Source organism: Dipteris shenzhenensis, chromosome 29 (genome assembly GCF_047967505.1).
Source record: "Dipteris shenzhenensis isolate YYH24624 ecotype China chromosome 29, Dip_SZ_1.0, whole genome shotgun sequence".
NCBI classification, from domain to species: domain Eukaryota; kingdom Viridiplantae; phylum Streptophyta; class Polypodiopsida; order Gleicheniales; family Dipteridaceae; genus Dipteris; species Dipteris shenzhenensis.
The window spans coordinates 18,966,249-18,988,565 of NC_141624.1; the positions used below are offsets into that span (position 1 = coordinate 18,966,249).

General features: G+C 42.4%; 1 pseudogene; it reads left to right on the forward strand.

The window, feature by feature from the left end:
• The first annotated feature begins 16,278 nt into the window (after positions 1-16,278).
• LOC147882533 (galactan beta-1,4-galactosyltransferase GALS1 pseudogene) lies at positions 16,279-18,089 on the forward strand (annotated as a pseudogene).
• The last annotated feature ends 4,228 nt before the right edge of the window (positions 18,090-22,317 follow it).

Consider the following 22,317-nt stretch of genomic DNA (forward strand, 5'->3'; position numbering starts at 1 on the left):
TTGGAGAAAGTTTATGCCTGTGATTTCAAGATCTACAATGGTGTGTATGCATCCAAGACAAGCAAAAGAGAATGTGGATTAAAGATCCAATGCCTCGAATCATTCCTGTTATGCATGCGGAGTCCATATCCTGACCAATCCCTACAACATAACATAAGGGGTACTTCCAAGAGTTTGTGTCTCATGCTAGAGGAGAAAGAAATCCACAGGTCCTCTCATCATCAAGTGCACTCCAAAATCTACGAATGTCCTCCAAAAAGTGGAAGTCTTTTGATTACTATGCTGGAATACTTGCAACCACCTAATTGGGAGGTCACCTTTTACGGATGGGATATCTTTTTGAAGATCTTCTCAGAAAAGCATATTCCACTAATATTGTTGAAAGAAAGGCTTGCATGGCACACTTCCACTTGCAAGCTAAGCTAACTATCGGCTACGAGAAAGAGGTGGAACATAAGACGATTGGAGATGATGACATGGAAGATCTTGATGGCTCCCAGGATAAAGATGAAGGTGATGCACAGATGATTGTTGACGATGACATGTATAATCTTCCTGGCTCACAAGATTACGCAAAGAAATCACAGACACATATCCTGGTATGACCCTTTACTTTTCTTTTACAAGTATTACATCTAACTATAACCTATCAATCTCACAAGCTTTTGTATTTTTTTATAGACGGTAGAGGGGAAGGAAGAAGAAATGAGTTCACGTTGATCTGAAGTTAGGAAGGCCATAATATTTCCTTCAAGTTTAATCAATATGGTGATTGCTGGTGGAAAAACTGAAAGTGAAATATTTGAGACAATAAAAGGATCACCGAAAGGCTTTCCTAACATAGAGAGTCAAGTACATCACTTATATGGAAACTTAGATCATATGATGATGGCACGGCTCACACTGAAGAATTCCAAAGATTTATCTAAGCTACAAGAAATAGGAAGCAACTTTGACGTTCAAGTTGTGATTAGACAATGACCTCAATATCTATCTTTGGTGTAGAAGAGTTTCAAATCCTAAGATATTGAGGGAAAGAGGTTAATGATAAAGTTATAATGGCCGCCCTTAGGTTTGATACAAAGTTTATCTTGGCTTAGTATTTATATATTGATTAAATCTAATGAGCTAATGTTTGGTTATTTTTTGATGCAGTATAATGATATCTTAGTTTCCTACAAATTTTGGAAAGTGTGTATATGTCATAGATTCGCTGCTTTCCACATGGCTTAATAATAATAAAAAGTCAATAGAAGATATTTGCACTTGGCTGTAAACTCTCAATATGGATAACATATGAGTTATCATTTTTCCATATAATGAGACATAAGTGACACCGCAACCTCATATTTACTTTTGCGAGATGAAAGATGAAGTCAAATAATAAAGATTTTTAATTGGCCATGCAAGAATCATTGGAGTTTTGTAGCTTTGGACCTACAAGCCAAGAAATGCTATTTTGCTAATTCAATGCCAAGATATCATGGCAATGTGTTAGCATAACTATACTCTTAATGCATTGTAACTTTTGTGGTACACTTACTCTTAATGCATTGTTACTTTCATGATAGTTATCTTTTGTGATGCACTTATTGATTCCCTTGTATGTTATGATGGATAGGTCCACATCAAGGTTAATAAGTGTAATTGAACAAGTCACAAACTATGATGGTGACTTGCAAGAAGCAATGGACTTACAATGACTCGAGGTTGTAGAGCAAAATGATCCATACAGCTGTGGGTGGAGAGTGTGCTACAACTGCAAGTTGCTCCTCAATGAAATATTTGATGTGAAGGGCTCACAATCCTCAATGTCTACATAATCTGATGCAAAACTATATACATTTGTGGCTCATACCATTCGATCAATAATTGATGAATCTCCAATTAAAGTAATTGAGACACACAAGTCTACATCAAAGACTCTCGAGGAAGTAGAGACTCAATATACTCCCAATCCATCACAGCCTTTAAAGGAGTCTACTCCCAAAGCATCACAATCGAGTCCAGCCACTGCAAAAGTAGAGATTCAACATACCCCCAAGGAGAATAAACCCAAAGCATCAAAAGAGAGTCCACTCATAGAAGTAGAGACTCAATCTATGGCCAAAGCATCAAACCATTTTGGGGAGTCTACGCCCAAAGCAAAGTCCATGAGTGGAAGTAGAGACTCATTCTACACTGCAGACATCACAGCCTCCCAAGGAGTCTATGCCCAAGGAATCACCATCGCCCTCACACTCAAAAGTAGAGATTCAATATATGCCCAGAGAATCACAACCTCTACTGGATTCTACGCCTAAACCATCACAACCGTGTCCATGCTTGGAAGTAGACAAATTCTATGCCTAAAGGAAGAGTCCATATATGCCTAAAGCATCAAAGCCTCGAGATCAGTTAGAGTCTACTTCCAAAGCATCACAATGGAGTCCACAGCAAGCATGAGAATCCATTTCATTTGTGAAGCTTTATGATGGGGTTTAGCATCATGTACATGAGTTTCTTTTTAAGTAGAAAAAACTTTATTGGCTAGTGATGCATGTAAAAGTGCAGTCACAAAACTTTGTATTTGTGATTTTGTTGCTCATAATGTTATTTTGGTTGATTTTATTAAATGTGTGAATACATAATGGGCATTTATCATGGATACATATTAAATGTGTGACTTTTTTTCCTTGGCTCACAATGTTATTTTGGTTGACTTTATTAAATATGTGAATACATAAGGGGCATTAAATTTTACTCGTATACATAAGGGACATTTATCATGGATATATATTAAATGTTTGATGATATAATAAATATCTCATGATAGGATTGTGATAATTATATTATTCTTGTCTTCAATCACTTTATTTCATAGCTTTAAATGTATTCAAAATCTATCCTCTCATATGTCTCTCACATTACGGCCTTGTATCTTTTACTTCACTCAATCGACAACTCACCTCTATAAATTTATTTAGTCGGTTTCACATTATTTAAAGTATAACTTATTATATATAATAAATATCTCATATGAGAATCTAATAATTATATCATTCTTATGTTCCATCACTTTATTTTATAGATTTCAATGTACTCAAAATCTATCGCCTCATATGTCTCGCATTACGGTCTTGCAACTGCAAGTCTAACTTATTATATACAATAAATATCTCATGACAATTATATCATTCTTGTGTTCCATCACTTTATTTTATAGATTTCAATGTACTCTAAATCTATCGCCTCACATGTCTCGCATTATGGTCTTGCATCTGTTACTTCACACAATCTAGTAGTCTAGCATTCTCCAACCATCATCTTAGCAACATCTCAGCCTCTAACAATTCTTTATTCCAAATCTTTCATCTCACATTATGAGTCCGCAGTTCTATAAATCCCTCTCCAGTCCTTTGTCTTCTACATCTTGCCTGCAGCCTTACAGCCAAACACTTCTTCCACTTTGCTCTCATTACCTTCCTCCTCTCCTCAAGCTTACTCCTTCCATCTTGCCCACAGCCTTACAGCCAAACACTTCTTCCACTTTGCTCTCATTACCTTCCTCCTCTCCTCAAGCTTACTCCTTTCATCTTGCCCGCAATAGCCTTACAGCCAAACACTTCTTCCACTTTGCTTATTAGCTTCCTCCTCTCTTCAAGCTTACTCCTTCTATCTTGCATGTAGCCTTACTCTGGAACTCGAGTCTAGTCCCATTATCATTCTTGCACTCATCTCATAGCCTTGCTTTCAAACTCTTCTTCCATCTCACCTTACTCCCTCACTATCTCTTGTTCTTGTGGTCCATATTCTTGTAGCTTAAAGCTTCATGGATCTTTTTGAAGTCATCAATTCCGTGGAGGAAGCCATTAGCACCAATTACAAAGATTGGATTGCGGCTGAGAATTGCGGCTGAGAACGAGGCGATCAGAGAGCAGAGAAAACGACAGCGAGCTCCATTAACCCAAGACAAAAAGGACAAGTTTGCAGTATATATCACAGAGTTTGTTGCATCCACGGATCCTGATATGCTGCAAGCTTGGCATAACAAGGATGATGATCGCATCGTTGGCGAGGTTCCCCAAGGAAAAGGGATTAAAAGAAAGATCAACTGTAAAAAGACTTACCTTGGATAGAGGTATGGAAGGTTCTTCTCCTTTTTCAAAGTTGCTTCTCTTCCTTGTTTAAGTACTTTTAGGTGAACGTACGATGCTAGAGTACGATGATGATATAGGAGATCAACTCGGTATAGAGTTGGAGATAGACTTGTTTGGTGGATGAAACAGTTGATGTAAATGCTCTTAATTGATTTTTTTCATCTCAAACTTGGACATGAGTTTCAAAGGCTTGATGTACATGCTCTCATATTTTTATTCTCTATGAGATCAAACATGTATGAAAATTAAAAAAAATTTTTCATTGGAAAAAACTAACTTTTAAGGCCTATATGAGTAAAAAACCTCTCTGGAAAACGTCGCTATAAATATAGTGACACTGATAAGTCACTATATAGCGACTTTTATAATAGTCGCTATATAGCAACGTTTATCTAACGTCATTATATAGCAACACTTTACGGGACGTACTTTTCATACCGATGATTAGCACCCCGCACGCGCTAAACGTCGGTATGTAAATGTCACAATAGGATCCATGTGTAGTAGTGTCCCAATACTCCACTCACTAAAAGTAGAGCATTCACATTCAAGTATCGATTCCCAATGCTTCACTCACTGAAAGTAGAGCATTCTTAATGCTCCATTCACTAAAAGTAGAGCATTCATTTCCAAGTATCGATTCCCAATGCTCCACTGATTTTATTCTGAAACTTTCACTTCACACTCATCCATCCTCATCTCCTCTATGTGAATACACTTGAGTGCTCACCAATTCTCTCATCCTCTCTCTATTTATTCTCTCCACTTCACTACCTCCACATTGAGGTAGAGAAGTATTCCTCCATTCTAGTCCTTTGCAAACTCTTTCTTCTTCTATCTCCCCACCCATGGATGTATACCAAATCATAGGAGATGTAGAGTCAGGAATTGATAGTCTTAAAGAGTGGATTGCTGATCAATCCTCAAAGAGAGATGCCAGAATTTGATAGGGCTCTGCATTGACACAGATGGAGAGAAGGAATTTGATGCACAGAGGTGCACAGAGAGGGAGGAGACTCTGAAGATAGCAGAGAGCGATAGACTTTAAGGGAATATTATAAAAGCATGAAAAGATCTGTTTGACTTCTTAAGTAACCTTCATTATCATAGCACTCGGTATGGGCGATTTGATGTGGATGCTGAAGAAACAATAAGGGCCTCACAAATAAATTATCAAGAAACAATTTATGACTGCTTGAATTTCTTTCTTCATTGTAATTATATTGAGGATACAGACGTGGATGCTACTATATAGAAGGCGTGTGTCGCCATCTCTTGATAGGTCTTCTTGTATTCGTTGCGTGTGTCACAGCTTCACCTTAGAAACTCATAGCTCATCTACGTAATGAACCTATTATTTTATGCAGTCCATCATGGACTATGTGATCTCAGCTTGTGTGGCACCATATCTCGACCTGTGTGGTCTCGGCCTATGTGGAAATATATCTCGACCTTTGTGGTCTCGACCTATATGGCATATCTGGACCTGTGCTTGTGTGGCATTATATCTTGACCTTTTGGGTCTTGGTCTATGTGGTTTGTAATAGTATAGTTGGTAATCTTCTCTGCAACAAGCCTGGTGGGGTTGAGCAGATTATATTAAATTTTTTATATCTCTACCTTTGTGGTCTAAATTTTGTATATCTTGACCTTTGTGGTCTAGGCCTATGTGGCCTGTAATAGTATAGTCTCTAATCTTGTTTTGTACTCTCTGCAACAAGCCTGGTGGGGCTGAGCAGATCATATTAGAAATTCAAGTATATTTGCAACAAGCCTGATGGGGTTGAGTAGATCATATTAGAAATTCAAGTATATTTTGTTTTTGAGTGGCAAATTCGCATTATGTGTAGCTCTTATGGTAGGGTGTATTTCTACATAAGATATCGGTATATATGTATACCACCTTTGCAAGAGAATTGGTCAATCTATTAATGTTCAAGTAGTTGGTAATCTCAACAAGTGGTTGGTTTTCAGAGTTTGCTTTAAAAACTACATTAGGAGTGTATTCGGGATTTTTGGACTTTTCTCTAGTCTAGTTTTGAAATTGGACTTTAGACAAGTCTAATTTTTTTGAATACAGTGTTTAAAGCAATGCACTAAGTAGACAGCCCTGAAGAATTGAGCACTGGAGAGTCCATGCTTCAGAAATATCTCCTCAGAGTATGCAAGTAGTCTTACTGTCACAGTAAAGCCAGTAAATAGTATTCTGCAATTTTTGACCAAAACCAAATACACGCATAGTTTGTGAAATGAAATCCCATTGGATTGTGTCAAAAGCTTTAGCAATGTCAGCCTGCAATAGTAAAACATCCTACTCTATATATTTGGCATATTCTATACCCACATATGCATTAGCAATATTATCTGTAATATGCTGTCGAGGAACAAAACCACATTGAACAGGATGAAGGCCATCATGTAGATACCCTTTAATGCGATCAACTACCATCTTGGTGATGATCTTGTAACTAACAAGCATAAGGGTAATTGGCCTCCAAGCCAGGGACTCATATATATTCTTTTTTGGAATGAGCTTGACAATCCCTTTTTTCCATGAATTTGGTAGATGCTGATTTTCCCAAGCACAATTGATCATGCATAAAAGAGGAAGCTTAAGAATATCCCAGTGTGCAAGAAAGAACTCAACTATGAGACCATCCCATCGTGGAAATTTCCATCTGCTACATGATTTTAAAGTATCAGTCAACTCTGTTTCAGTAAAAGGCATTTCTAGCTCAGTAGCCAGCTACATAGGAGAAACAATGGGAGAAACATACTGAGGGAGAGCATTCCTAGCTTGAAGAACATCTTGTGCAGGGAGATCTACCATCCCAAACTGACGCGAAAAATGATCAACACATGCTGCAGCAAGTTGTGCTCTTGCAGAAGTCTGAACCCCATCATGCATAAGAGCACGACAAATATTTGAAGATTGCCTCTTGCAATGCAAACTTTGAAAAAATTATTTAAACAACCATCCTTTGTCCAGCAAGGCTTTTTGTCTTAATCTTGTCTCCCACTTAGAGATTTTCTTGTGATCATTACTTTGGTGATGATGTCGAGCTTGACATAAAGAAGTGCTTTCATCCATGGAGAGAGGCCGAAAATGGCTGAGCTCAGTCGAAAATTGGCAAGTTTGTTTTGCTTGAGCTACATTTTCCCGTAGTGTCTTTGAGTGCCTTAGGTTGTTATTTGGGAATAATAATGAAACCCATGGATGAGATAGGGTTGCGACAAAGGAGCGAGATCAAATGAAGGACAAAAGCTAAGGCAAAGCATTGAAGGGTGCCACCAACTAGGAGAAGAATGAAGGCAAGGGCCAAGCAAATAGAGGGGTGTTCATTGCATCAAAATGAGTGTTACTAAAGCATGCCAAAAAGCTAGGCGGTGGAAGACACATATGTTAGAGAATTTTGGCACCTACCCTCCTAATGGGTAGCTGCAAGTAAATGTGGATGCAAGTGGGTGGTACCCACCATGCCTTGTTAGAAGGGATTGTGTATAATAGGAGTGGATGAGAGGAAGATACTAGGGACGTTCTTGTTGCTATTGTAAGTATGGATGGGATGTCTAGTCTTCAGCTAAAGAGTTGGTCTACTTCCTTTGCCAAATGGCTATTCTAATACAAGTAAGTATTTTTACCTTTTTCCTTTCAAGCATTCCATTCGCATTTTCCTTTCCATTCATTTGAAGCAACATTTTTGCTTGCCTTTCATTTGATGCTTCATCCATTCTTTGCAACACATGTAGCCTTTCTTCCAATTGACTCACAATTCACTTGGCTTCTAGAAACAACCATCTACCTTGCATACCTTAAAAAAATACGATTCACAATAACACACCTGGATTGAAAAATAAATCAGCCTATCAACCATGATTCAATGTTAATATGGAAGTGAATCCTAAGCAAATAAAGAGAGGTGAGTCTTACAATAGCAATTGATACCTTCTTACCTTAGGAGCAATGGTTTAGGTCACATCATAGCCTATTTTGTAAGTGTTCATCTGATTAGCCATTTGCAACCAAGGATGAGTATGAGTGAGGCATAACAATCAAGCTCTCTCTCACAAGCTTGATTTAGAGGGAGTACATCTTAAACAATGGGTTCGCAACAATAGAGCTAAGCCTCTAGCCACTCTTCCACAACAACACAAAGCAACTATAGACGCGCTTGGTAGACGCGCAAAATAGCGGGCGCGTCTATAGGCGTTGCTTTAGTAGAGGAATTACGGGTGCGTCTAAAAGCTCGTCTATTTGCATGTAAATTACCGCGTCTATGTGCGCGTCTAACCTGAGAAAATACGGGCCCGTCTAACATTCCGTTTATTAGCACGTCTATTTGCGCGTGTATTAGCGCGTTTATTTGCGCGTTTACACTGAGAATCAGATGCGCATTTAGACGCATAAATAGACGCAAACCAGAGAATACAGAAAGTGAGATTTCGGTGTACATCATTGCTTTCCAAACATTGCCCATGATTACCAAAGCACATAATTTTTTGCAAGCCCACATATACAAGAATTAAGTGAGATGAGGAGAATGAGACAATATGTAAAATAGTTTTGCCAATATCAATTATGGGGCTACGGTTCAATCTCATCCTCAATGAGATCAATCCTTGCCAAAATATCTACTTCAAAATCCAAACAAGTGTTTAGATCTACAAATACATTCAACCCACTACTACTTGTGCCACTCATGTGCTCATCGAAATCAGCATCTCGAATGGTAGGCTCGTCCTCACGGGTAATGGCCTTAATATCTGTATCTCCTATCTCATGATCATCCTCCTCTCTTGTATCACGGTCATCATCACGTCCATGGCCATGATCATCCTCCATACGCTCCATATTAGTAAATGTACTATACATCACTTTGGAACGTGGAGCATACTAGGTATGACATGCCACCATCTATTATTATCCACCAAAGAAGCGTCGAAAGTCAAGCATAATAATATCTTGGATTATGCCACAATAATCATCCATGGCTCCATTGGCTCCCTCAAAGCTAGCAATGACGCCGCAATCTTGTGTGTTTCTCTTATCATCAATCCGTTGTGTTCGAAAATGCTTGCCCTCACACCATATATCATTGAACATAGTGCACTACACCAAGAAAAAATCAATTAAATAAGCAATCTAAATTATTGAAAGCTCCTAACTTATGCATAACATTCTATATACTGACCTTGCTCATGCATCCCCTAGCATACTCCCATTCTTCCATTGTGATATGCATCCCCTCGTCTTTCTCTACTTTCTCCATTTCATCAAGTAGCCAATCCACATGAATATCCTTTGGAAGTGCTCTTAGATGCTGAGGGTATGGCACACGAGATCCGTGGTGTATACGAAAGAGGGCCCTTTCTTCTTGTCTTCTTGCCTTTGCATCCTCGTATCTTGTCACCCATCTTTTCATCACATCACTATTAAGCATGCAAAAGAGGTTGATACTATTATGCAACTCCGTGTCTATTACTTTGTTGCGTCCTTTCCCTTGAGGCACAATAGAGGTCATCCTTAGGTCTTCATCATCTCTCCATAGTCGTGGGAGAGAGCTATCCACATCAACAAGAAACTCAGAAATATATATAAGTGACTCTTGTACCAACCAACCCTCGGCCATGCTACCTTCGAGTCTTGCATTTTGTCTCACGAAGCCCTTCAAGGTCTTCATGAAGCGCTCGAGGAAGAACAACCATCGTGCATGTATAGTACCGCATATAGCAATCTCATCCACCAAATGCACTATGAGATGTAGTTGGCTTGTGAGAATAGAACGTGGAAATGTCTCCTCCACTAAACAAACCGCCTCCACTGACATAACTCGAGCATTCTCAAGTGTGGTGGGATCTATTTCCTTTGAGCTCACATACCTCACAAGCTCGCCCATCTTGTAATTACAATCTTTCACGTCCTTCGATGCACTACGTGAAATGCTAGTAGGTAGTATGAACTGAACCCGTGAGGAGGTGGTTGATTAGTTGCTTATAGCTATTCACTCACAAATTTGAAAGGAAAAAGATATTATGCACATAAAATACTTACTTGGAGCATCTTGTGCCAATCATGAGATTTCAAGCCATATAATTGCTCTACACCTCTTTTCTTGCTCTTTGTAAAGGCTCCCTTCAAACACCTCATGCATCCAGTGGGAGTACGAATTGTAGTAATAGCGCGCTTCACCGTCGCCATCTCTAGCTTTGATAACATCCACGGTGCACGAGGTAAAAAAACACGCACATTTGGTCTCTCTTGAGGCCAAGCTTCACGCATCCTCCCTGTGGTACGTAGATCCTCCCTTATGCCTGCCAAATCTCGTGTCCCATTCAAATGCTTCCAAATGGTAGATGCCACATTCTTGAAGATATGCATGGGATCAAGCAAGTGATTGATCTTGAGGTGGGACCAATATGGTAAACGATAAAAGATGGAGTATCTAAACAAAATAAAGTGTTAGCGTGCAATCTTTACTTTCAGCCAATATAGCCAATGTTTACTTCCAGCCAATAGTTACAAACCCTTACCGGCTCATGCCAAGTGGTGGAGGAGTCGTGGAACCGTCCCAAATTCTCATCCAATCTCCCGTGGTGAGTGATTATGGGAGGACTTCATTCCAAGGGGCAACATATCTAGGATGATCAAATGGAAGAAATCGATGGTGATTCTCATAGATGACCTTATTCAATGCGTCTGCCCATGAGGCAACTAGCAAAGGACCACAAACAGGACATGCATGGTAACCCGATGTAGTGAGACCTGAACAATAGATGCAATTAAGAGTGGAAGGTGGGTTTAGGGTGCCACATCCTTTGCCTATTCTTAATTAAAAATGCAATGCTTACCTGAACACTCGCCATAGCCTGGGAAGTCATGCATCGTCCACATCAAGACTGCTTTGCAGTTGAAGTCTCGTGACGAGGGAGGCCTGCTCACATCATGCACCTCGATACCTCTCCAAAGTATCTCTAGCTCATCAATCAAAGGCTCCAAATAAACATCAGGGTTTTTGACTTTATGTTTCCCTGGAATTAGAAGGGATAGCATGACATGTCCTTTCTTAATAGCCATAGAGGGTGGAAGATTGTAATTCACCAATACCACTGGCCATACACTGTAAGACGTGCTTTTGAGACCAAATGGGTTCACACCGTCCATACCCAATCCAAGTCTCAAGCTCCTAGGTTCTTCCTTGAAGCTTGGCCATGTGTCTTCAATATGCTTCCACGCAGGAGAGTCTGCGGGAGTTCTCCACTTGCCATCGGTTGATCGATGGGAGGAATGCCATGACATGAGCTCTGCAATAGATTTGCACTTAAACATATGTTGGATGCGAGGGATTATGGGAAAATGTCAGAATACCTTACGAGGCACGTCCAAGGTTTTGAGATCTGCTCTATATCTTGCCTCTCCACAAGTAGGACACTCTCTTGCATCCTTATGTAGTCCACGAAACAAAACGCAATCGTTGACACATGCATGGATGCGCTTGTAATCTAATCCTCCAAGAGAGGTCACATGTTGCCTTGCCATATCTCTTGAGGTCGGTAGTTTATTCTCCCTTGGAAGCATTTTACGCAATAGCCTGCACGTGAAGACCATAAATGAGGAAAAGCATTCGAGTAATTGACCCACTAGCATAATTCACCATGTTTGCAAAATCGACTTTAAAGCTTACTTGAGTAATGCATTCAAACTTGCATTGCTCCATCCATAGATGGCTTTCAAGTTTAGTAACTCAAGGGAGGCACGTAGAACAGAGAATGTGCACCCCTCAAACAGTGGAGTCGATGCTGCAGTAAAAAGATCATCCTGCTCCATGCTATTATCCCTCCCTTGATGGACATATAAATCCCGCACCATATCATCAAACACCTCCTCCTCCACGGCTTCATGAGGTAATGGCGGAGGGCTACTATCACCATCACTCCATGCATCCGTAACGGTCCCTCCTGAAGATCTCACCTCATATCGCCGACGCTTCGCCTCCTCTCGACGGGCATAGGGTAACATATGCGGGTGTGGCACTGCATCCTGTATCAAATTAAAACGGGATCATAACTCAAACATATGAACACCCATAGGTATCTGAATCAACCTTAACTTATAAACCCTTACCCTGTTTACGGTCACATCCCATTCTCCATACTTTGAGATATGATTGAGTGTAATCCTGCGTGCACGATACATGATCGTACATGTTTCCTTGACATCGATCACATAGACATTTGATTTTTTGCTCCAACCACATTCGCGATGGTGGATACGGAGGGATTCATCCTCACTGGAGCTACTTGTTGAAGATGAATACATCCTACAAACAAATAAGCCACCAAATTTGCTCTTCTTCAAATGTTTAATTTAAACCCTGTGGCACGTCTATAGCCGCGTCTCTAGTCGCGTCTAAAATCGCGTCTAACGGCACATCTAAACGCGCGTCTACTCTATGTATTTAGACACGCCTATAGACGCGCTATTAGACGCGACTATAGACATGGCTTTTAAACCTGCTTTTCGGCGCGCCGCTCGCTTTGCTTTTCTTTACATTACTTATACTTTGCGCGGCTTGCTTCCTTCTTTATTAGCAGATCCATAGTTTCGACGCTTAAGAGGGAGGCTCCCATACTTACTTCCAAGCTTACACTCAAGAGAAAGGCACCCACACTTACTTCTAAGCTTAAAGGAGAGGAGGACGAACAAGGAGGAGAAGCAACTTTGAAAAAGAAAGAAGAACTTTCCATACCTCTATCCAAGTAAGTCTTTTTGCAGTTGATCTTGTTTGGAAGTTTGCTCTCTTCAGATTTGTACTTTCTCGTATCCAAGAAGCGCATGATCTGGGTATCAGTGTCATGTTTTTGTGTCGGGCGCAATGTCCTTTTCTACTTTTTAGAAATCCCGTCTGTCGGAGCGCGTCTATAGGCGCGTCTCAGAGCACGTCTAAACGCGCGTCTGGCTTGTTGCAGACACAGACAGACGCGTCTATAGACGCTCTGTTAGACGCGTAAATCAGACAGGTCTATAGACGCGCTCTGACAGTAAGCCTCTCTTTTCTTCCCCTTTCTTCTCAGCTTATCAGTAATAGATTTTTTTCCTTTTTTCCAGTTCAACATGTGGCCAGGAAGCGCTTCTAGCTCACCTGATCCCCGGGAATCTATTTGGAAGGACTTATATAACCTTTTAGGGCACCCTCCTAGTCCTGTGGAGTTATACGGGTATATGACGAGGACTCTAAACACTCCCCAGGAGTCGGCACTACAGACTCCATGCCACCCCACACCGCCTGAGATCACCCCAGCGGAGTCAGCACAGCCGTCTTATGCCCCTTCCCCCGTACCGTCTTATGCCCCTTCCCCCATGCCGTCTTATGTCCCTTCTGCCATCCTGTCTTATGCCCCTTCCCCCATGCCTGCAGGAGGTCCTTCTGTCTCAGCGAGCCATCGACGTACTCCTGTGCCGTCGAGACTCGGTTCTCTAGCTACGAGTGGTCAGCGTAGTCCCGTGCAGTCCCCAGCTACGAGTGGTCAGCGTACGAGCTCGACACGATAGGGTAGCAGGCGTAGTAGCGGGGAGAGCGGTGGGGGATGCATGGCACAGTGCTTTGGGCCATGTGGCGGTGGGGAGGATGATGATTCAGATGATTTAGACGTGCCTCTGGGTGATGGTACGAACTATTATGACATCACTCAGACAGGAGGCATCTTGATGGATGCGCGGGGGAAGGACATCATGGCCTTCATGCGCTCTGTAATTGCTAACAATTATAGAGATTGCTTTATCCACTACAAAGACCATCCAAAGAGGTTGGCTGATGAGACCCTCGCTACTGTTTGCTCTAGGTATCCTAACCCCCCCAATCGCCAGTTCACAGATAAATGAGGGAAGCCAAAGATTGTTACGATACTTAGCAATAGAAGATCTTCGCTTAAGAGGCAGGCACTAGCGGAGCTTGCCAAGCTTGAGGCAAGTCAACCACCAAGGGGCCCGTCCCACACCGCTCACAAGCGTGAGTGGAAGAAGGCAATGAAGTCAGCGAGGGAGGACCCCAGTCTGCAGCACGTGGAGACATGGAGGATCCAGATGGAGGAATATGGAAGCATGCATTTTGGAGCAGGGGGTGTTGAATCATGGGAGGCCCAATTTGTAAGTATCGATCTCAAATTATATTGCTTATGTAGTTTATTAGGAGGTTGGTTGTTTCTTTGTACTAATCCCTCCGCAAAGTGTGTCGCGGTCATGCAGCTTGAGATCGTGGGCAGATACCCTACTCCAGTGGAGACAGCCTACCACCACCACCATCGCAGAGGAGATACATGGAGGCACTTCTATGATGACGGGTTGATTACTGAGGAGCAGTATACCCGAGCTACTGGAGCGGCCCCCCAGGTATTTGAAAGTAATTAAATAATGCCAAAATTATAAGTAAAGATTTGATTTTTCATACATTGATATATGTTGTCCCTTGTTTACAGGCCCATGCACAAGACGACGAGGAAGACGAGGAAGGAGGTGCAGGAGGGAGCGCAGAAGGGAGCATGGAAGGCAGCGAGGATTAGTCGTAGAAGTAGTGCTAGCTACTCTTTTTTAATTTGTACTTAAAGCCACTGGCTTGGCTTCGTGCCTCTTGTATATAGACTCCTCTTATTTTTTGTACTTGAAGCACATGACGTGGCTTAGCTTCCTTTTTTTTTGTACTTGAAGCCACATGACGTGGCTTAGCTTCATGCTATATGTATATACAAGCACTTTTTGAGCTTTCAATTTTATTGCGTTTTGGAGTTGTAATGTTTTATTTGGAATTGTAATTAAAATACGGTTGGCTGTAAGAATTGAATTACACAATGTGGATATGGGATTCTTGTAACTATATAGCATACACAACATACACAGTATTCTGTAAAAAAAATAAAATAAAATAAAGCGCATCTATCAGTGCGTTTAAAAATGCATTTATATACGCGTTTGTCTGTTCGACTTGCGTCTATATGTGGGTCTATAAACGCGTTTATAAGCGCGTCTATTTATGCGTCTAATTGCACGTCTATACGCACGTGTGTCTGATATATAGACGTGCAATTAAACGCGGGTCTCCAGACGCGAAAATAGACGCGCCCGTAAGTTTTTTATTTAGTTCATGAAACGCGTTTGTGCATGAGTCTATGGGTGCTTTGTCTTGTTGTGTTCAAGCTTATGAAATGTTGATGTACTTCATAAACGTTTCTATTCATGTTGAATTTAGTCTAACCCATTAATGAGCAATGATAGGGAAAGGGTGAGGGAGGAGCTGGGAGAGGAGGGAAGGGCGAGAGGTAGGGATCATCATTATTTGATGAGATGGGCTCCTTCTAGGGTGATGATTGAGGAGAATAAATAGCTTAATCATGGGCATCTCGCATGTTCTAGCAGTATTTCCTCTCTTACAAGTGCCATTGCAACAAATGCTTCATTTTCATATTTAGTAGATGATAGATAGAAGATGCTCTTGAAAAACCACACAAAATAATGGGGATGCTCTCAAGTGGTAGAAAAGCTAGCTTAGCTTAATCGTGGGCATCTTGTATCATCTCCTCTCTTAAAGGTGGCATTGCTAATGCTTCATTTCGATATTTACTTTTACTAGTAGATAATAGATAGAAGATGTTCTTGAAAGCCACGCAAAATTGTGGGGACGTGACTCCAAGTGCCAATACAAAAAGACCCCCACCGGCATGTTCTCGTTTTATCGCCTGTCTTGGACACGTGTTCATTGTGATCATCTATCTTCGTGTTGTGACATGTTTTGTCTTTGTGCTTTGGGTAATTTCCCAAATAATCTTGTGGTAAACGGCTGCCGGCAAATTACTACCCATTCTTTCTCTGGGGACAGTGTCGAAAACGGCTGCCAGCGAATGCCTACCCATTCTTGTCTTCAAAACCACCACAATTCATTGGACTTTTTGATAGTGTCAACCTCGTTGATATCTCCATCCGTTGCTTGTAACGCGGAATGCAGCTAATTCAGCTGGCTGCAGTGTCGACTGAGAATTCGACGAGCTCGGACGTGCCATTGTGCCCACCCTCGCTCATCCATTTCGTCCCACTTGTGGCAAACCTTTCGATCCACCAGCTGCCTCCCTCACATTCTCATTAGGGTCATCGATGTCTGTTATCGTACATCATTCGCTCAAGCATCGGGCCAAGGATCAGGATTTCGTTTCGAGGTGCATGGAATTGCGCAGAGTATCTCTCATTGCCGGCGCCTTGTTCGTGGTGGCCGTTGTGCTCATGGTTGCACAATCGGCAATTTTCATAGCGGACTGGAAAGAGAGCACAGTCAAATCGAGACTCTATGACGAATACGTAAAGCAGCGGAGCTTACGGCATGCGTTCAGGCCCTACACCCGCCCAGCTTCTTCAGGTGGAGTTCCAGACCTGTATATTCAAAGTGATCATCCAGGTGCAGGCGATGCCCGGCCTGGAAGAAAGCTAGTTGAATTGGTAGCTAGAAGGATACCGTTCCATTGTGCAGGCTATGTGTGATCTAAAATCGTTGATGTAAAAGTGCAGATCAACATAGCCTTCGGAAACAGCGAAGCCAGGATGCGGCGCGCGCAACGGCCGATCAAACATCAGCGGAGCGGCAATTTCACCCTGTTGGAATCGGAGCTTATCTCTTCATCCTCATGAGCGCGTACCGAGGGGGTCCCCAGGACTTTTTTGTGGTGGGAATGGGTTCCAAGCCCATTCATATCTATTCTAGAGCGAACTTCAGGTGCGAGTGGATACCGAACAGCAATCGAACAGCGATTATCGATACTCATGGGACAAAGATGTTGCCGGATTGGGGGTACGGCCGCGTCTATACCGCTATCGTGGTGCGATGCAACTTCGTCGAGTCCGTAGTGAAGGATGGGAGCGGTGGCACGCTGGTGCTGTACGCGTCCGCGGAGAGATCTTTCGAAAAGCACCCGGCGCAGGTGGAGAGAATAGAGGTGCTGGGAGAAGCGCCAGGCGACTACTATCCGACAATCTTCGATCCGCCATATCCTTACGACTACGTCTACTGCGGCTCGCCACTGTATGGAGATATAAATCCACAGAGGATACGGGAATGGATCGCGTATCACGCGAGGTTCTTCGGGCCGAGGAGCCACTTCTTCCTCTACGATGCTGGAGGGATGCACGAGGGTGTACGAGCGGTGCTGGAGCCATGGGTGCGATCAGGCATGGTGACGATAACCGACGTAAAGGACCAGGAGCAGTACGACGGCTACTATCACAATCAGTTCGTGATAGTGAACGATTGTCTGCACAGGACGAGGTTTCTGAGCAACTGGACGTTCTTCTTCGATGTGGACGAGTACATGTATGCGCCGGGGTGGTGGAATACGTCGTCATTGGAGAGGGCGATGAAGCAATATGGGAGGTACACGCAGGTATACGTGAAGCAGAGGAGGATGTCGACGGAGCTATGCATGGACCACGAGGAGGAGGATCAATGGGGGTTCGAGAAGCTGGTGTTCAGGTCGAGGAAGACGGGAGGGCAAAACAACGATAGGAAGTATGCGGTCCAAGCTCGGAAAGTGTATGCGACAGGGGTGCATTTGACACAGAATTACCAGGGAAGGAGCAAGGAGATCAACGAGAGCTTGCTGAGCTACTATCACTACCACGACTCCATAGTCACGCAGGGCGAGCTCTGTTACCGATTCATCAACCGAACCGTCGTTGCTGCTGCTGCTGCTGCTGCTCACAAGAATTTGACGAATTCGAGGTCCAAACGTAGTCCCAAAGCAGGATTCATCTGGTGGCACAAGGAGCCCTTCTCCCTCGATCTCAACATGCAGGCTGTCGCTTCTTTGATCAAATCATCCTCCTTTCCTTCTTCGTCTTCTTCTTCTTCTTCTTTTAATTATTCTTCCGCCAATGATAAATATAAGTTTGGACAGTGGCAAAGCCAAATTGAATGATTCATAGTTTGAAAAGTGGATAGGCCAATGATTAATAGTTTGGACAGTGGCAAAGCCAATCGATAGTTTGGACAGTGGAAAAGTCAACGATCAACAGTTTGGACAATGGATCGTTTGGACAGTGGCAAAGCCAATGATCAAGAGTTCGGACAATGGCAAAGTCACTCATTTTTCCTAGATTGGAGCCTCCAGCTTAATTAGACTCAACATTAAATGGGGAAACTTAGAAGGTCCATTCACTAACAATTTATAGATTGAGAAAGAGCTCTTTCTCCATTTTGTGAGCGGTGATGCATGCTCTCAAGCCACATGTATGCAATACACATAGTAAGAATTTATAAATTGAGAGCTCTTTCTTGATTTCGTGAGTGGTGATGCAGCTAGCTCTCCTTAAACCACATGTATGCAATAGACACCAAGGATCTAGAAGTAGCTATGCTCTATCTTTTGGTGTAAAATATTGTCCAATTGGAAGCCTTAGCTTTTCCTACACATCTAGAACAAACTTTCATAAGCTTTTGCAATTCCCTTTCTCATATTCCACTAGAGTGCAATCATGAAATTTTGAATTCTTCTTTTAACTTGACTCTCCTCCTTCTAGGTAGAAATTTATCATCCTTTGAGCCTCCTTTAAGCTTGCTCCTTTCTAGAGTTCTCTAATCTTGATGTACCTTTGAGCTTGCTCTGCTATTGTTTTGCTCATGGCTGCATGCTCGTTGATTTGGCTATTAAATCTCTTTTTTCTTATGTTTTTGGTGTCATTCTTGCATTTTTCATGCTGTTTACATGCCTTATTTGTGAAGTTAATGTGCTCTTTATACGAACTCGATTACATTTTAAGTGAGCTATGTGTTCATTATTTTTTGGTTGTGGAATCTAGATTTGTGAGTCGGTTCCATGTCTCATCTATAATTAAAGCTCATTGTAATTTATCATTTTAGAGAATAGAAGAAGCACACGTGCATGAGATAGAGGAGAGAAAGAAATGAATCAATTGTAATACGAAGATAAAGAACACATTCATGTAGGTATCCATTACCAATCTAGAGTGAGTACATGTCCAAAGTTTGGTAACCATGCCTCATCATAATTACCATAAATTTTCATTTAGATGGTTATGCCATTAGACCCTATCTTACTCTAAATACACATGCATATGGTTTTGGAGTCATTGTTTGTAACGTCTTTGTAACTCATCTCATGCAAAATTTCTTATGACAAATTGACACTTTTATCTCTTCATATAGGATCACATGCCTATTAGGTTTTGGAATTGCTGCCATGATTCTTTTTGTCACTCATCATATGTAATCCTATCATGCAAGTCCAATTATAGATGGGTTTTTATAAATTCCATTACTTATAGATTTACATGCACATAAACAAGGATTTGCAGTGGTATAAAAAATGCAAAAAGAGGAGAGAAAAAGGGAGAAAATAAGAAAAGAAAAAGGGAAGGAAAGGGAAAGGGAAGGGAAGGGAAAAGGAAAGGGAAAGGGAAAGGGAAACACAACAAGACAAAGCACCCATAGACGCGCGCACAGACGCGTTTACTGAACTAAATAAAAAACTTACGGACGTGTCTATTTGCACGTCTATTTTTGCGTCTGGAGACCCGCGTCTAATTGCGCGTCTATATATCAGACACACGCGTGTATAGACACGCACTTAGATGCATAAATAGACGTGCTTATAAATGCATTTATAAACGCAAATATAGATGCAAGTCGAACAGATAGACGCGTATATAAACGCATTTTTAAACACACTGATAGACACGCTTTATTTTTTTTTAAAAATTTTACAAAATGCTGTGTATGTTGTGTATGCTATATAGTTACAAGAATCCCATATCCACATTGTGTAATTCAATTCTTACGCCAACCGCATTTTAATTACAATTCCAAATAAAACATTACAACTCCAAAACACAATAAAATTGAAAGCTCAAAAAGTGCTTGTATATACATATAGCACGAAGCTAAGCCATGTCATGTGGCTTCAAGTAAAAAAAATAAGAGGAGTGTATATACAAGAGGCACAAAGCCAAGCCAGTGGCTTTAAGTACAAAAAAGAGTAGCTAGCACTACCTGTACGACTAATCTATGTTCTCTAGGTCCTCGCTCCCTTCCACGCTCCCTTCTGCACTCCCTTCTGCGCCTCCTTCCTCCTCTTCCTCATCGTCTTGTGCACGGGCCTGTAAACAAGAGACAACATATATCAATGTATGAAAAATCATATCTTTACTTATAATTTTGGCATTATTTAATTACTTTCAAATACCTGGGGGGTCGCTCCAGTAGCTCGGGTATACTGCTCGTCAGTAATCAACCCGTCATCATAGAAGTGCCTCCATGTATCTCCTCTGTGATGGTGGCGGTGGTAGGCTGTCTCCACAGGAGTAGGGTATCTGCCCACGATCTCAAGCTACATGATGACACACTTTGCGGAGGGATTAGTACAAAGAAACAATCTCCTATTAAACTACATAAGCAATATAATTTGAGATCGATACTTACAAATTGGGCCTCCCATGATTCAACACCCCCTGCTCCAAAATGCGCGCTTCCATATTCCTCCATCTGGATCCTCCGTGCCTCCACGTGCTGCAGACTGGGGTCCTCCCTCTCTGACTTCATTGCCTTCTTCCACTCACGCTTGTGAGCGGTGTGGGGTGGGGGCCCCTTGGTGGTTGACCTGCCTGGCAAGCTCCGCTAGTGCCTGCCTCTTAAGCGAAGATCTTTTATTGCCAAGTATCGTAACAATCTTTGACTTGGCCTATTTATCTGTGAACTGGCGATTGGGGAGGTTAGGATACCTAGAGCGAACAGTAGCGAGGGTCTCATCAGCCAACCTCTTTGGGTGGTCTTTGTAGTGGATAAAGCAATCTCTGTAATTGTTAGCAATTACGGAGCGCATGAAGGCCATGATGTCCTTCCCCTGCGCATCCATCAAGATGCCTCCTGTCTGAGTGATGTCATAATAAATCATACCATCACCCAGAGGCACGTCTAAATCATCTGAATCATCATCCTTCCCACCGCCACATGGCCCAAAGCACTGTGCCATGCATCCCCCACCGCTCTCCCTGCTACTACGCCTGCTTCCTTATCGTGTCGAGCTCGTACGCTGGCCACTCGTAGCTGGAGACTGCACGGGACTATGCTGACCACTCGTAGCTGGAGAACCGAGTCTCGACGGCACAGGAGTACGTCGACGGCTCTGCGAGACAGAAGGACTTCCTGACGGCATGGGGGAAGGGGCATAAGATGGGATGGCAGAAGGGACATAAGACGGCATGGGGGAAGGGGCATAAGACAGTACAGGGGAAGGGGCATAAGACGGCTGTGTTGACTCTGCTGGGGTGATCTCAGGTGGTGTGGGGTGGCTTGGAGTCTATAGTGCCGACTCCTGGGGGGTGTTTAGAGTACCCGTCATATACCCGTATAACTCCGCAGGACTAGGAGGGTGCCCTAAAAGGTTATATAAGTCCTTCCAAATAGATTCACAGGGATCAGGTGAGCTAGAAGCACTTCTTGGCCACATGTTGAACTGGAAAAAAGGAAAAAAATATATTACTGATGAGCTGAGAAGAAAGGGGAAGGGAAGAGAGGGCTTACTGTCAGAGCGCATCTATAGATGCGTCTGATTTGCGCGTCTATAGATGCATCTAACATAGCGTCTAACAGAGCGTCTAACAGAGCGTTTAACATAGCGTCTAACATAGCGTCTAACAGAGCGTCTATCGATGCGTCTATCTGTGTCTGCAAATGGCCAGACGCGCGTTTAGACGCGCCTGTAGACGCGCTTTTAGATGCACTCTGAGATGCACCTATAGACGCGCTCTGACAGACGGGATTCCTAAAAAGTAGAAAAGGACGTTGTGCCCGGCACACAAATGTGACACTGATACCCAGATCATGCGCTTCTTGGATACGAAAAAGTACAAAAGTTGCTTCTCCTCCTTGTTCGTCCTCCTCTCCTTTAAGCTTAGAAGTAAGTGTGGGTGCCTTCCTCTTAAGTATAAGCTTGGAAGTAAGTATGGGAGCCTTCCTCTTAAGCATCGAAACTATGGATCTGCTAATAAGGAAGGAAGCAAGCCGCGCGAAGTATAAGTAATGTGAAGAAAAGCAAAGCGAGCGGCGCGCTAAAAAGCAGGTTTAAAAGCCGCGTCTATAGTCGCGTCTAATAGCACGTCTATAGGCGCGTCTAAATACACAGAGTAGAT